Raw genomic sequence first — 16,906 nt, forward strand, 5'->3', positions numbered from 1 at the left:
ATCAATAGGGGTCATCTGCCAGTCATGATCAATGTACCTATGAAGTTTCATGATCCTAGGCCCAAGCGTTCTTGAGTTATCGTCTGACAACCACCTGGTGGACGGACCGACAGACTGACCGACCGACATGAGCAAAGCAATATACCCCCTCTTCTTCGAAGGGGGGCATAAAAATCAGATTTACAGGTAGAAAACTAACCTGCAAATCTGCAAAGTTTTGCCAACTATACACAGTCACATTGCTAAATCTCTTAAGAAACAAGTTTCATGATCCTAGGCATAAGCGTTCTTGAAAAATCATCCGGAAACCATTTTACTATTTCAGATCACAATGACCTTACGTTTGACCTAGTGACCTGAAAATCAATAGGGATCATCTGCGAGTCATGATCAATGTACCTATGAAGTTTCATGATCATAGGCCTAAGCGTTCATGAGTTATAATCCGGAAACCACCTGGTGGACGGACCGACCGACCGACAGACCGAACGACCGACATGTGCAAAGCAATATACCCCCTCTTCTTCGAAGGGGGGCATAATAAGAAGGCACATGGTACCATATGACATTGAAATAAGAAGGAACAAAGTATGTTATAACATTGAAATAAGAAGGCACATGGTGCCATATGACATTGAAATAAGAAGGCACATGGTACCATATGACATTGAAATAAGAAGGCACATGGTACCATATGACCAGGGGTTTTTTTTAGAAAAAGGGGAAGACGCTGGACGCTGGGTAAAAGGGGAAAATCGAGCGCGAAAGAGACATATTTGGGGAAAAAATAAAAACTGTTTATTTCAATGTCTATAACTCGGCTACAGACTACAGGTTTTTTTTAGAAAAAGAGGCATGTCTCTGACCTTTTTGTTCTTAAACACATGAACAAGTATGATATTAAAGTCAAAGTCCTAAATAAAGTTGCAGGTGTAGATCTAATAATGGGAAATGTTTTCAACTGGGGCGGGGAACGATGTCAATATTATGATTTCAATTTCATGATGAATGGGTTGACGATCTAGATCTGCTACAGTATTGGAAGGGAAAGGTGCGGCAGCTGCCGATTGTCTACTTTCACTTTCACAATAATCCGACAGTATTAATTGATGTTGATTACATATACCTCCGAACCCTGCTTGGTTTCAACAGTTTTTGATGATTCATTCTTAAAAAATGCGTCAACGCAATTAATATTTTCCGAGTCTGAACGTTTTATTTTGTTCGTGTATGAACGCCAATTGTGAGACGTTTTTCTGTTTTAACGTTTATATCTTGGCTTTCACATAACCCGGATGAAAATTCGACTGGTTTCCGGTAATTAATTGACGAAACACCCTTCTCACGCAAGACCGGAATCCAGTAAAATAGTCACATGATTAATACGATTAGTTGCCCGGTTTCCATGATGTAATTTAAGAGCTATATATAGAATCACTGGGATTCCCAGATTTGAGTGTTCGTCGGGAGAGAGAGAGAGAGAGCGAGATCATTGTACATGGTACAAATTGGATAAGTGTCGACTTCCCAAAAGAAAAAAAACATTTCTTTGAGGGTAAAATATTACATTTTGGTGAAAAATTATATTTTTGGAGGGGAAATGGTATTTTTAGGGGAAAAATTCTGGTAGGGGAAGACGCAGAATATCGGCGTCACTTTCTTAGTAAAAAAAACCCTGATGACATTGAAATAACAAGGCACATGGTACCATATGACATTGAAATAAGAAGGCACAAGGTACCATATGACATTGAAATAACAAGGCACAAGGTACCATATGACATTGAAAAAACAAGGCACATGGTACCATATGACATTGAAATAAGAAGGCACATGGTACCATATGACATTGAAATAACAAGGCACATGGTACCATATGACATTGAAATAACAAGGCATATGGTACCATATGACATTGACATAACAAGGCACATGGTGCCATATGACATTGAAATAAGAAGGCACATGGTGCCATATGACATTGAAATAACAAGGCACATGGTACCATATGACATTGAAATAAGAAGGCACATGGTACCATATGACATTGAAATAAGAAGGCACATGGTACCATATGACATTGAAATAAGAAAGCACACGGTACCATATGACATTGAAATAAGAAGGCACATGGTACCATATGACATTGAAATAAGAAGGCACATGGTACCATATGACATTGAAATAAGAAGGCACATGGTACCATATGACATTGAAATAAGAAGGCACATGGTACCATATGGCATTGAAATAACAAGGCACATGGTACCATATGACATTGAAATAAGAAGGCACATGGTACCATATGACATTGAAATAAGAAGGCACATGGTACCATATGACATTGAAATAAGAAGGCACATGGTACCATATGACATTGAAATAAGAAGGCACGAGATACCATATGACATTGAAATAAGAAAGCACATGGTACCATATGACATTGAAATAAGAAGGCACATGGTACCATATGACATTGAAATAAGAAGGCACATGGTACCATATGACATTGAAATAAGAAGGCACATGGTACCATATGACATTGAAATAAGAAGGCACATGGTACCATATGACATTGAAATAAGAAGGCACATGGCACCATATGACATTGAAATAAGAAAGCACATAGTACCATATGACATTGAAATAACAAGGCACATGGTACCATATGCCATTGAAATAAGAAGGCACATGGTACCATATGCCATTGAAATAAGAAGGCACAAGGTACCATATGACATTGAAATAACAAGGCACATGGTACCATATGACATTGAAATAACAAGGCACATGGTACCATATGACATTGAAATAACAAGGCACATGGTGCCATATGACATTGAAATAACAAGGCACATGGTGCCATATGGCATTGAAATAAGAAGGCACATGGTACCATATGACATTGAAATAAGAAGGCACATGGTGCCATATGACATTGAAATAACAAGGCACATGGTGCCATATGACATTGAAATAAGAAGGCACATGGTACCATATGACATTGAAATAAGAAGGCACATGGTGCCATATGACATTGAAATAACAAGGCACATGGTGCCATATGACATTGAAATAAGAAGGCACATGGGACCATATGACATTGAAATAAGAAGGCACATGGTACCATATGACATTGAAATAAGAAGGCACATGGTACCATATGACATTGAAATAAGAAGGCACAAGGTACCATATGACATTGAAATAACAAGGCACAAGGTACCATATGCCATTGAAATAACAAGACACATGGTACCATATGACATTGAAATAACAAGGCACATGGTACCATATGACATTGAAATAACAAGGCACAAGGTACCATATGACATTGAAATAACAAGGCACATGGTAACATATGACATTTAAATAACAAGGCACATGGTGCCATATGACATTGAAATAACAAGGCACATGGTGCCATATGACATTGAAATAAGAAGGCACATGGTACCATATGACATTGAAATAAGAAGGCACATGGTACCATGTGACATTGAACAAGGCACATGGTACCATATGACATTGAAATAAGAAGGCACATGGTACCATATGACATTGAAATAAGAAGGCACATGGTACCATATGACATTGAAATAAGAAGGCACATGGTACCATATGACATTGAAATAAGAAGGCACATGGTACCATATGACATTGAAATAAGAAGGCACATGGTGCCATATGACATTGAAATAAGAAGGCATAAGGTACCATATGACATTGAAATAAGAAGGCACATGGTTCCATATGACATTGAAATAAGAAGGCACATGGAGCCATATGACATTGAAATAAGAAGGCACATGGTACTTTTTTCGCACCAATGGGGCAAATTATGTACAGAACAAAACCAGATCATGGTCAGAATGTGGCCTATTGTAATTGCATGAATATGAGCAAAACCATTTTGATGGCAGTTTTTTATATTGGTATTGTAGTATCAAATCCATATCATAATATCAAAACAGCTTTTGGTCAAACATGTTTTGCAGTTTACCAAATGTTACTTTAAAATAATATTTTTCAAACTACAATTTAAACAAACACCAAATACAAGCACTATTTTACACAATTATGAAATCAGTTCTATAAATACTTAAATATTCAAAATTAAGCATTTAATTATAATTTATTTCTAAACACAGTTTTGCCCCTAGAAGGTTCACTTTTGAAGGACAACCATTATATGATTGACATACTATTTAATTCGGCCAAAAATCTACAAAAAATAAATAAATAAACATATTATCCATTTCTCTCGTTACAAAAGAAAGAACCTCATGTGAGAAATAGATGACAACATTATCCTTTGAACAAAATTTAAAAAAAAACACTTAATCAGTATGCAAATGCAATAAATCAACTTAAATAAACACCTTACTTCTTCACTTAAGAAGATACACTGAAAAATTAATCCACATCATAAAGTTTTTTTTCCAATATTTCTACTGCACTATTTCCTTGCTATTTAAAACTAAAAAGCAAAATGCATTCATCAAATTTTTTATAACCCTTATTATAACTCCTCTTTCAAAAAGTGGCCCACTTAAACATGTAATAACTATAGCACACAACCAATGACATGTAATTATCACCAAGACAAAGTTTCTTTAGCTTTGCAGACTGACTTACCATACAGTAACAGAGTACTACTGATCAATATTTGCCAGCACAACAGACCATACCTGCTGACAATTCCAGAAAGGTTAAGTTTCTTTCTCAAGTTTCGGTGGAAATGTCACAGGAAGGCTTGAAGTTCCATGGTGGGGTTACCACAAACACAGTCAGAATCTGGAAAAACACAATCAACAAAATGAGCCTTGCCCTGTTAACTCTTTGCATGCTGGGAAATTTGTCGTCTGCTAAAATGTCGTCTGCTGAATTTCTAAAATTAGCATTTTCTTTGATTTTTTTTTCTAAGAATACTATCAGAATAGCAAACAGTTAAGATCCTGATGAGACGCCACTTTTTGTGCGCCGTTTCATCTGGATCCAAACTGTTTTCAAAGGCCTTTAAAATCCGGTTCCAGCGCTAAAAGGGTTAAACCGGGTTTAATGCATTTGCCTGAAGTGTCGTCCCAGATAAACCTTTGCAATCAGGGCTCATCAGGGGCAACATTATGCTTTATGGAATATTTTGTTAGTGAAAGTATCTTCTTAACAAAAATCCAGTCAAAGCAAAATAGTGCCATCCATGATGAGCCTTGCAGACTGCGCAGGCTAATCTAGGACAACACTTTAGGCACATGCATTCAAGCCCCTTTACATGGAGACAATCACAGAAATTAATCTCTTTCAATAGTGGCTGGCTGGCTGGCTGGCTGTGCAGGATCATCTGGAAAAACACAATCAACAAAATACCAGTCAACACACTGCGCAGTGATAGTAAAACTAGTTTGTGATATTTACTAGTGGTGAGTTGATTAATCAGATCGTCGACGAGTCATTGACGAATGGCTGCTGACTTGACGATGACGATGAAAATTTAGAGCCCAAGAAAAGTTGACCATTTTGTTTACCGCACGGATCATTTGATACATATTTTTTTTTTTTGCAAAAGTTTAAATCTTTAAAAATATACTTTAAGCACTCAGCCCCTAGCATATTAAGCTCCAGTACAACGAATGCAGACAGCAAAATTAATTCGAAATCATGGAGGATTTACACATTACAAATGCAATTTCTAATGGCAATAAGTAAGTTTTCAATCCTTATTGTCTTTCTGAGTTGTATCAAAAACAACGGAAGTGGATCCAGTGTGGCTGAAATGTTATCAGGTAAGTTTTGCATAATTTTGCGACCCGTCAAATTGTGTTCCTGCATCATGTAATGTCTAGGAATCATCTTTCGTCATATACTTAGTTTAAATGCTATTGTTTCTGTTCACCAATAATTGTATAGAACAGAAATTTTCCTTTTTTTCAAAACTTCATGCTTAATTAAATAGCAAAAAATTGTAAATTTGTAATTCGAAAGTGAAATTCAAGCTGTTCTTGCTGAATAATATAAAGTTAATTAATAAAATTGTCATAAATTAGTTGAATTCATATTGGCTTTGTTATTGAGCCTGCTGCCTCAGGCCAATACGGCTGTCTTCAACTCAATAACACAGCCAATATGAATTCAACTAATTTATAACATAATAAAACAACCCCTTTAAACCTATCAGCGATCGTAATACGGATGTGTACAGCGGCTTTAGCCAATTCATTCAAGATGTCGGTAAGAGAAGAATTTGTTCCCTTTCCTTGTCAAGAAACTATTATCATAAGGTCCATATTTTAGTAGATATTTTCATATTCTTCTGATAATGATCATACAAGTTGTTCTTTTGAAATAAAATTACTTTTTAAAGGTCTGTTTTTATTTAATAATCTGTATTACTCTTCACTCTGTACAAGATTTGTTGTAGTTATTGGGGTTTAACGCCTTTTTCACACAGTACGTAACATTGCAGCCACAATATTTCAAACACAAAGCAAGAATTTAAGCATGTATTCATTATTTAATCACAAAACACATAAGGAATAGTCATGATAAAGTTCTTTTTGATAAAATATAGTAATATAATGTTAATATCAACAAAAACATTGGTTTAATATTAACAAGAGTTCCGCGGTCGGAGATGACCGCATTGAAGCCGGATTTTTTATTTAAATGACAGGAAAGTACCTTTCGTGTTTTTGTCAATGCAATACTTAAATTACTGAAATATTGTTCAAAGGTCAAAATGAAATGTAAGTACTTTTCAAGGCATGAGCAAACCTTGTGTTATGTTTTGAATGCATGCATATACATGAACAACAATAACATTTAAGGTCACAAATATGAACTTGAATTGACATTTAACATTTTTACCTACCAAAGTTATAAGAACTTTAACATTTTTACATTCAAGGTCACAGTGACCTTGACCTTAGAATGAATGACCTTGAAATGACCAGTGGTCATCTAAGTGTGCTTGCAAACCTTCATGTCAAGTTTGAAGACTCTATGTCCAAGCATACCAAAGTTATAACAATTTTAACATTTTTACATTTAAGGTCACAGTGACCTTGACCTTCAAATGAATGACATTGAAATGACCAGTGGTCATCTTCTAGTACTGGCCAATCTTTATTTCAAGTTTGAAGACTCTAGGTACAAGCATACCAAAGTTATAACATGAAATAAGAACTTTAACATTTTTACATTCAAGGTCACAGTGACCTTGACCTTCAAATGAATGACCTTGAAATGTCCAGTGGTTACTTACTAGTTCTGGCCAACCTTCATGTCAAGTTTCAAGACTCTAGGTCCAAGCATACCAAAGTTATAACAACTTTAACATTTTTACATTCAAGGTCACAGTGACCTTGACCTTCAAATGAATGACCTTGAAATGTCCAGTGGTTACTTACTAGTTCTGGCCAACCTTCATGTCAAGTTTCAAGACTCTAGGTCCAAGCATAGCAAAGTTATAACAACTTTAACATTTTAATATTGAAGGTCACAGTGACCTTCACCTTCAAATGAATGACCTTGAAATGACCAGTGGTCATCTGTTAATCCTGGCCAACCTTCATGTCAAGTTTGAAGACTCTAGGTCCAAGCATACCAAAGTTATACCATGAAATAAGAACTTTAACATTTTTACATTCAAGGTCACAGTGACCTTGACCTTCAAATGAATGACCTTGAAATGACCAGTGGTTACTAACTAGTTATGGCCAACCTTCATGTCAAGTTTCAAGACTCTAGGTCCAAGCATACCAAAGTTATAACAACTTTAACATTTTTTATATTGAAGGTCACAGTGACCTTGACCTTCAAATGAATGACCTTGAAATGACCAGTGGTCATCTGTTAATCCTGGCCAACCTTCATGTCAAGTTTGAAGACTCTAGGTCCAAGCATACCAAAGTTATACCATGAAATAAGAACTTTAACATTTTCGAGCACGCCGCCACCCCGCCCGCCCGCCCGCCCGCCCCGCCCGACAACATCAATCTATAAGCCGAGATTTTTTCGAAAAAAATCCGGCTAAAAACTTAATTTTTTGTTAAAAAAGCTGATTTATAGATTAATCGCTGATTATGGCCTCCGATTAATCGACTCAGTTTTGGGGAACCGATTCCAATCACTAATAAATACTATTGACTTACGTATCCCAGAAACAAAACACACGTCATGAAAAAATTACGGTCAAATTTGACAACAGATTTATCAGTTTTTGCGTAACACACTTCACCGTCAAAGAAAATATATACTTTTTGTCAATAAGTGAAAATTCTAAACAAAATGCTGTCGATGTCAACATACATGTACACCATCGACGACCTAGTTCTGGCTACCATAACTTTAAATGTCGCTTTTTATGATTTTTGACTGGCGCGACTTTGTACAGCTCTGTCAATACTAAATAAACTGTACGCTGAAGTTTCTTTAGCTATCGACGACCTTGACAATTTTGACGAGTAAACAGACCATTGCAGCGACTGACACTTTATTTGACAAAATATACAGGGCAATACGTTTTCCGACTTCGGACGACGAATTTAAGGACGCGCAGAACGTGTTTTTTATATAATGTTATGGGTATGCTGTGTGTGATCCGATGCATCAATGGCGCCCATGTTAAAATCATTTCCCCGACAACAGGGAACGACACAAGTACAAAAAAAAATCAAAACACGTAAGAACTAGTATCTTACCTTTAATTATCCTTTAAAATCCATCTATTATCCATTTAACTCAATAATTGACGATTTTGCATCTAGGGTCTTTAATAATTATTTTAGCATACTTTTATAAAGACCCTTATGCCATTCTATCACTTTATAAATTCAAATGAGTTTATGAACGCGATAAACTTTCTTCTTCGTCACACGCTACGTCATGTACTCTACATTACTGCTGTTCAAATGAACCGGAGCAGTTTATCTAATAATAGCCGTTGGTAAACTCGGTTGCATTTGCAGATTTCTGCATACAAACATAATTATGTTTAAACTTGCACAATGTTTTATTTATCTATGGTAAATGCCCTTATTGTACGAAAAAATAATTTAATATATAAATACACAAAGAATGGAAAACATTCCAGTACACAACAGATAAATGAGTAGAAAATACCCGTGTACAAAATGGGACGTTCCCAATTCCAGTGTGGTGCTATTTTTACCATCTTATACTTCACACAGCTCTATGACTAACGTGAATTAAATAGGAAAGCAAACATAGCAGATTATTCATGAACTGTGCGATATGTGTATGGCTTGTTGTACATTCTTAATATTTAAGTTAAATGTCAAAAGTAGATCTATACTGTATGCTTTGGTTATAAACAATGCACATTACACGAAATTAGTCAAATGTGATCAATTGACAATTCAGATATGTCGACATACAGTACATGTAGAAAACATGTGAAATAAGTCGCGTTTATAATAAATCGTCAAAAAATGGGGAAAATGACGCAATAAGTATGTCATTTTATGACGCCATCAATCAACTGATTCATTAAACGGATGGCGAAAAAGTATAACATATGACTAGATTTAAAGGTTGAAGGTCGTATAATTTTGAAGCTTAAGTTTTGTCGACTTTGTTTCTTATGAAAAATCATTCAGTGGTAAAGTAAATATAAATAAAAAAAATAACAAAACACAAATCGTGTAATTTGTTATTTTATTTCAACATTTCTTTTGGTGAATGTGTCATATATATTTTTTTCTGCAAAATATGCACATTTTCTTCTAATGGGTGTCCTTAAAATTCGATAAATGAACCAAACAATATCGACCTAATTTTAGCGCATATCGCATGACGTCATTTAAAAAGTAGTCCGTGCACGCGACAGGTATATTCCACAGTGTTGAATACAAGCAAGTATATTCCACAACGTGTTATACCGACAATGTCGCGGTGAAAATGGGATAAAAAGTGTTGTCCCAGATTAAGGCATGTGCATAAAGTGTTGTCCCAGATTAAGGCATGTGCATAAAGTGTTGTCCCAGATTAAGGCATGTGCATAAAGTGTTGTCCCAGATTAAGGCATGTGCATAAAGTGTTGTCCCAGATTAAGGCATGTGCATAAAGTGTTGTCCCAGATTAAGGCATGTGCATAAAGTGTTGTCCCAGATTAAGGCATGTGCATAAAGTGTTGTCCCAGATTAAGGCATGTGCATAAAGTGTTGTCCCAGATTAAGACATGTGCATAAAGTGTTGTCCCAGATTAAGGCATGTGCATAAAGTGTTGTCCCAGATTTAGGCATGTGCGTTAAGTGTAGTCCGCACAGGCTAATCAGGGACGACACTTTCCGCTTGTATGATATGTTTCGTTAAAAGAAAGTCTCTTCTTAGCAAAAACCCTTGCAGGTCGCCGTGGTGTAATGGATATGGTGTCTGCCTAGCGACCGATAGGTCACGGGTTCGATCCCCACCGTGGGAGCGTTCTTTAGATCCCCCCCAAAGACACCAAGTACTGGTTCTAGGCCCAGGAAACGGATTCGAGAGCGTTTATATAAGTCCTAGGCTTTCGATGCAATCAAGCTAAAATAAATAGGTTTAAACTAAACTAAAAACCCTGTTTAGCCAGAAAGTGTCGTCTCTGAATAGCCTGTGCAGTCTGGGATGACACTTTAACCCTTTGCATGCTGGGAAATTTGTCGTCTGCTAAATTGTTGTCTGCTGAATTTCTAAAATCAGCATTTTCTTCGATTTTTTTTCAAACAATACTATCAGAATAGCAAACAGTTTGGATCCTGATGAGACGCCACAGTCTGTGGCGTCTCATCAGGATCCAAACTGTTTGCAAAGGCCTTTAAAATTCGGTTCCAGCACTGAAAGAGTTAAGCACATAAATTAAACCCCTTTTTTTGCAGAGCACAGCCAACTTAAGTTTGTGAAATGTACAGTTGACAATACCTATCATGAACATAATTTCACCAAACGCATTCAAGAAATACATTGGTCACAGTATGAAATAATGGCATTAACAAACTGGCATACATGTAATCTGCAACCCTTACATAATATCTCCTACAGAAAGCTTCCCTGCTCATGTTCAAATGCCTGAACAAAGTAGATACAGAATTAAATTTTATAATAAAGATGTATATTGTAAATAAAATATTACATAAGTGGTGGTCTGGTGCAATAATCGCACTCAATGATCGCATTACATCGCACCAGTTACCCATGCAATACAATCCACCCAAACACTAGTCATGTAATATTCCATAATAATGTTAAACATTTCAGTTTGATATTCGACTGTTTATGTATTTGTCACATTTGTTGATGGCGCAAATCAATTGCACACATGGTGTCAGGCTTGTTTTGGTACAGGCACACAGCTAAGGGTCAAATACAGTCAGGCAGAGCTCCAGATAAGGATTTGTGAAATTAGTAACGGTACTGCCACTGACAGAAAGAAAAGGAGTAACGCTGAAAATCAATTAGTACATGTACTACCATATCCAAAAATACAGGTAGTACTGTACTACCCGTGTTCTTGGATATTGAAAGGTGTATAACTGACTTTACAGAAAATTTGCAGCAATTATAATAAATATATTTAGCTTCTTAACCCTTTCCCACATTGATACGTATTTTTACGCATTTGTAGTCCCTAAGAAAGTGTAATAGCATTAAAGACATTTTTTTACTAGATTCAAGTTTTAAAGGCTTCATTTCCAACCCTTAGATACTGATGAGCAGCAAACAGCATAAAACCTGAACAGACTGCGAGTTACTCGCAGGCTGTTCTGGTTTTATGCTGTTTGCACATAGCCTTTTTCACTTTGCCTCTGAGTGGGAAAGGGTTAAACAGTTACTTTATTCAGTTTTCCATTCTAAAGTATGATGCAAATACAACTACACATGAAAACTCATGACTAAATAAGTAAATAAACAGTTATGTCACTGTCTCATCCGTTTACCATCGTGTTTTCTAATGTTTTTAGCCACCGCTGCAATCAACTCGTTTAATATCGGGGCGACAATGTATTTTTTGGGGTTACAGATTGAATGTCAGGTTGGTTAGACGACCGTATGTAGCCATTATATGACAACAAAGTGTGTTTTTTTAACCGCTTTCGGTTTACCCAGCCTTCTCGGCGCGCAGACATATTGTTTTTGACGGGTTAACGAGTTTCCCGAAATCACCCGACAGAATAGACAATAATACCGGAACCCAGTCTACAATTTTTGGTAATTATAAATTAATGCAAAGTGCCGTTAGGTTAGAGACCAACAAATGCCGCCGCGCTGACGCAGACGTATTGGTACGGCCAGATTTTTTTCGTAAATGCGTAAATGGGATATTAAAGTCGTAATTGTACGTCCAGTTTATAAAAATAAATGCGTAAACCTTCATGAAAAAGCCCTATTTAGGCTGTACGGCCCTTATCTGGAGCTCTGGTCAGGTCAAATATTTAGCTGCATATATTGCATACATAGCCTGCATACATAGCTTGCATACATAGCTTGTATACATAGCCTGCATAAATATATTGCAAACATAGATTGCATACATAGCATGTATACATTGCTTGCATTTAAAGCCTGCGTACATAGCGTGCAAACATAGCTTGCATACATAGCCTGCATACTAAGAGTGTATAAATAGCTTGCATACATAGCTGACATATATAGCCTGGATACATAGCTTGCATACACAGCCTGCATACATAGCTTGTATACATAGCTGGCATACATAGCCTGCATACATAGCTTACATCAGGAATTTTTTTAACTAAGAAAGTGACGCTGATAGTCTGCGTCTTCCCCTACCAGAACTTTTTCCCCTCAAAATACAATTTCCCCTCCATGAATATCATTTTTCACACAAAACATATCTTTTTTAGCATTTTTTTAAAGCTTTAAATCGAAAACTGTTAATTTTGATTGCTTCATTATCCATCCCAATACTAGCTCATTTGGGGTGGTCACGAAATCATGTTAAAATAGAAATAAGCATCTATGGAGTTGGATTAGAATGTGTAGTTTGCGGTTCCTATTAATTTTTGCAAAGTCATGCAGAACATTTCGCACTTTATCGCTAAATTTTGGTCAAAGAATCCTCAAACTAAACGTGCTTACATCTGAGTCCTTAAGCGCATGCTAAATAACGTAATGGATAAAGGGAAGTCACTCTAAATGTCATTAGTGTTTGTTAACGTTTTTTTAAGATTTTTCATAGCAAGCATACATTGCCTACATATATATCCTGCACACATAGCTTTCATACATACCCTGAACACATAGCTTGCAAATATAGCATGCATACATTGCCTGCATACATAGCCTGCATACACAGCTTACATACATAGCTTGCATACATAGCCTGCATACATAGCTTGTATACATAGCTTGCAAATATAGCATGCATACATAGCCTGCATACATAGCTTACATACATAGCTTGCAAACATATCCTGCAAACATAGCTTGCAAACATAGCTTGCATACAAAGCCTGCATACATAGTCTGCACACATAGCTTGTATGCATAGCCTGCATACATAACTTGCATACATAGCTTGCTCATATGATATAGCTTGCATACATAACTTCCATGCATAGTCTGCAAACATAGCTTGCATATATAGCTTGTATACATCGCTTGGATGCATAGCTTGTATACATTGCCTGCATACATAGCCTGCATAATACAACACCTGCATACAAAGTCTGCATAAATTGCTTGCATACATAGCCTGCATACATAGCTTGCATACATAGCCTTTGTAAATAATTTGCAAACAACACTTGCCTAACCCCCCGTTTTCACATAGCTGCGACTTTACGACAATCATCCTGATCAAGCCACGATCTGAAAAAAAAGGATCGAGGCCGATCGGAGTGTAAATCGAGCAAATTTGAAAATTATGGTCTTCATTTCGACCGTTCTACGATGCCCCTACGTCAAAAGCTTACTGTGTTTACTGCCGCTACATTCAAGATCATACTACGATGCTACGCAGAGCTTTTACTGCGCTTTTACTACGATCATGAAGATCTCTGCACGATGCGTCCGCACTGCCGGTACGATAACGGCGCTTCTACTACGCTCTTTTTACGACTTTACACCGATTCTTGTTGGCCACAATCCGGCTAAGCTTGTTTTGAGCATGTTCAAAATAAGCGTGGCGAGAGCGTAGAGCTATCGGATCATGAAGACTCTACCGCGATTATACTGCGCTTATGAAGACTCCACTATATTTCTCCTGCGATTTGTCACGATCGGCCACGTTTTTGGCATAGCTTTGATCGTAGTAGAAGCGGCGTCTATGTGTGAACGGGGGGTAAATAGCTTGTATACATATCTTGTATAAATAATACATAGCTGGCATACATAGCTTGTATCCATAGCTTGCAAACATAGCTTGCTCACATAGCCTGCATCTATAGCTTGCATACATAGTTTGTATACATAGCCTGGATACATAAGTACATAAGTCTGCATACATAGCTTGCATACAACACCTGCATACAGAACATAGCTTGCATAAAACACCTGCATACATAGCCTGAATAAATAGCTTGCTCACATAGTCTGCATACATAGCTTGCATAGACAACTTGCATATATAGCTCTCATACAAAACTTTCATACATAGCTTGCATACATGGCTTTCAAACAAGTATACATTAAAAGGGACCACATTTATCTAGGTCACTCAACTTTATTTATAATAATCAAAAATTGTAAAATAAATATTTATTCAGGAAAAAATAGGGCAATGTTTTGAACCCCAAAAGTGACCCAGTTTTGATTTGATGAAAGACTTTTGAAACCAAGTTTCATTTCACAAATGTTGCAACGTTGATCATGACTCCATGGTTATTGGGTAAGCTTTAAATGTAGAAAATACAGTTAACATTGTTTTCCATTCGATTTTTAACAACAGGATTTGTATGACCTACTTTTGTTGTTGCTTTCCCAAGTGTAATCTCATCCCATCCTGCCATCATTTATTAATTAAATTGGATGCTACGAAGACTGACCATAAAATAGAGAAAATATTCACATAATGAATTGCTGTATTTTTTTAACAACATACAGCCAACGCGGAACAAACATTATCCGCGGCTATGCCACGGGCAGATTATTAGTAGGCGGCGGCCGAATCGTGTGTTCACGCGGCGTAACGCCTAGGCACTCGGCATCGATCGGCGCAACGACGCCGAGTCTGTATTAACCTCGCATACTTTCGCGGAGTAAATCCGCAGCATACGTACGCGGCGGATCGAGTGCAAAGATAATCACCTCCATGTACATGTGTGTAGCGTAGAAACCAAGATTTACGCAAGTTTCATAATTATTATTTTCACATTTTAATAAGCGATATGACACGTAATGCACTTTAACAAATTATCGTTGAATTAATTACGCACAACTGTAAATGTTTCGTTCGATTCTCAAATTATCATTATTAAATTTGTAATCCGAAACACACTTCCGAATTGTAATGCTAACGCAACCTTTGGCAAATTCTAGAGTCAAATACACAGTGCTATAATATCCTTTGTCTCATAAAAAGCGCGCGAAAATTATGCAGACATGAAGAACGTCAGTTGGAAAGTGAGGGTGTATTTTGTGTTGAACATCACGTCATGCGTAAATCGCGTGTTCAGTGGAAAAGAAACCCGCCCCGATTAGGCGTTCTGTCATCATCTCTTTAAATAGTAACAAATTCCAAAATGTATTTGATACTTAAGAAATATGGAGAAATGTTTGTGTATAGTAAATATTTACCAGCATTTGCTTTGAAACTGGAATATACGGTATTATCGGATAATTAGTAGCAATATTAACTGTATAATATGAACAAAATGAAACAAGTTTATATACGCATATTCAAACAATAGTTATAATAAGCTGATAATTAACATAACAGCAAATACGTCTTCACCGTCTTGATTATTGATGTGGCTTCAAACTGCTAATTGTCTCAGCTTAAATATAATAGCAAAAACAGAACGCAATTAATGTATAAATCCACCATATGCTAGAGCCTAGACACATTAACTATGCTTACATGTATATGCTAATACAATCTGTGCACATTAAATTTATTATGATTTTAAATATTATTATAATTGTTCTTTTAAAATTTGTTAACTACATGTAACTAATCATTTTTAAAAGATTTTTTATTTTATGATGCGCATCGACTCGGCATCATGTCGCGAATTGCGGCATGCCTCGGCGGACAGATGTAAAGCTTCGCGGTGAAATGTGACTTGCCGCCGCATACTGACGCGGCTTCAACGACTGACGCGGCATCGACTCGTTTCGCCTTGCCGCCGCGGATCGCGAAATACGTTTGTTCCGCGTTGGCTGTACTGTATATATTTGAGATCAACAAACTAAGTTAAAGTATATCCTACTAAATAACATATATATAATGTATGTATAACTAATTATTATACTGTATGATAATAAAACACCAAACACAATACCTCAGTAGATGGCACAGAATAGATTAATTTCATAGTAATGACAACCTGTTACTCAAGATGCTCCTTGTAGATATAACAATGTACCCATACTGGTATTTAAGATAACAGCAATCTTACTCAAATGCAGTGTCCCATATCAGAGTCCTTATTTGATATGATTCTCGTTATATCTAAACAAACCTTGTAATGTAATCAACACTGATTACCAAAGAAATTATTATAATCTTCCATAACTTCCACATTATTCTCTAATAAACTATTAATTTAAACTTTATTATTATAAGTTAAAAGTATTAATACAAATCATTTAACCATGATACTTCTTTTTGTCCACATTTGCAAATTAGAGTTAATAATTTATTTGATTAACTAGATAGTATCTATGCGGCACAGCCAGCTTTGACCCCATAGGCATGATTTGAACAAACTTAGAAGAGGATGTTATGCAC

At 36.4% G+C, this 16,906-nt stretch overlaps 1 protein-coding gene across 1 annotated transcript in view; it reads right to left on the reverse strand.

Annotated features, from left to right (window-relative positions):
* Positions 1-16,593, reverse strand: part of LOC127832337 (protein kinase C delta type-like) — a gene marked incomplete in the record, with an annotated part of 162,725 nt that extends 146,132 nt beyond the window's left edge. The window contains 2 exon segments of the mRNA XM_052357744.1: positions 4,692-4,797; positions 16,458-16,593.
* Between the last annotated feature and the right edge of the window lie 313 nt (positions 16,594-16,906).

The sequence above is a fragment of the Dreissena polymorpha genome, chromosome 5 (assembly GCF_020536995.1).
Source record: "Dreissena polymorpha isolate Duluth1 chromosome 5, UMN_Dpol_1.0, whole genome shotgun sequence".
Taxonomy (NCBI): domain Eukaryota; kingdom Metazoa; phylum Mollusca; class Bivalvia; order Myida; family Dreissenidae; genus Dreissena; species Dreissena polymorpha.